This window comes from Octopus bimaculoides, chromosome 14 (genome assembly GCF_001194135.2).
Source record: "Octopus bimaculoides isolate UCB-OBI-ISO-001 chromosome 14, ASM119413v2, whole genome shotgun sequence".
Taxonomy (NCBI): domain Eukaryota; kingdom Metazoa; phylum Mollusca; class Cephalopoda; order Octopoda; family Octopodidae; genus Octopus; species Octopus bimaculoides.
In genome coordinates this window covers 50,023,461-50,024,789 of record NC_068994.1, presented here as the reverse complement: position 1 = coordinate 50,024,789, position 1,329 = coordinate 50,023,461, and positions in this window count along the sequence as shown.

Below are 1,329 nucleotides of genomic sequence, written 5' to 3'. Positions count from 1 at the left end.
TGTGTGTGTGTGTGTGTGTGTGTGTGTGTACATTGAAATAGTGCAAATCCTCGCTGTTGATGAAAGAAGACTTTGTACATTCTTTCTTCGTGGGATTGAAGAGAAGAAAACAGAAGAAATCACCTTTCAGACCATTTTACACTTTATTCACCGCTACTCAGAGAAGACGTAATCGGCTTCTTTTCCCATTCTACAGTATAGAGCATTCAGATGCTAAATATAAGCCAAGCATAAAACAGATTACTGCTACGTTGGTAGATCACCCAAATCTGCAAATCTGGGCTTTTAACGACTTGTCATTAAGTATATAGCATCTATTTTATGAGTAACACAGCGTAAACCAGCAGAAGGGAAATAAGTTTAAATATTAAAAAGCTTCGCTGAAAACGAAATAAGTTTGTAAACACATACTTTCTATGCCATTAATGTGAAGAAGAATAGAGAAAGCAGCAGTCACCTGATGGACCGTTTCAAAATTTCTCGATCACTCCTCAGAGAATATGTACTCGGCTTCCTAACTCCTTCAGAAGCATTTACGATTGCTTGCATAAGGTAGTCGCAAATTATGCTAGAATCATAGTTTATCTCCACATCTGTGTTTTATGTAGCTTTCGTATTATCATTTTCTGCGCCGTGTGCAAATGGTCTGACAAATAGAGACTGACGAAAAATAATCTTTAAAAAAATTGAGTGAATCTAGCTTAAGTCTGCTACAGATTCATCTGATGATACCTACGTATATAATATCCAACTAAAATACCAGTATGAAAAAAAAACATAGTAAACAAAATCTTAAACAGAGGGTACACCACAAAACTAAAACATCTTTCCACTTGCTTTTGTACTTGTCGTTTTTTTTTCTTACCTTTCACCTTTCATCTCTCTCGATGAAGGGAATATATCCGAAACGTCTACCTAACATTTTCTTCGTCATACAGAGAGTTTAATAATCTGACTTTACACATTATCCATTTCGTTATTGTTTTATATTTAATTTTCTCCATTTTTATTACTACTGTCATTCCTGGTTATTATTTACTTGGCTAAAATAGGCACCTGACTAAAAACAGTACTGTGGTAGATATCATGGACAAAAACGTGCAAAGCCATGGTCCTGCCTGGTAGCACGCGTAATGACTGAAACTATTTAGCTATTATATTTATAGAGTACGTGTACACATAACCCACCATTCACACACACGCATGCATTCATATATACATATATACATAAGCACACATACCACATATACATGCAAACGTATATATATATATATATATATATATATATATATATACGCGCGCACATACACACACACACGCATATATATA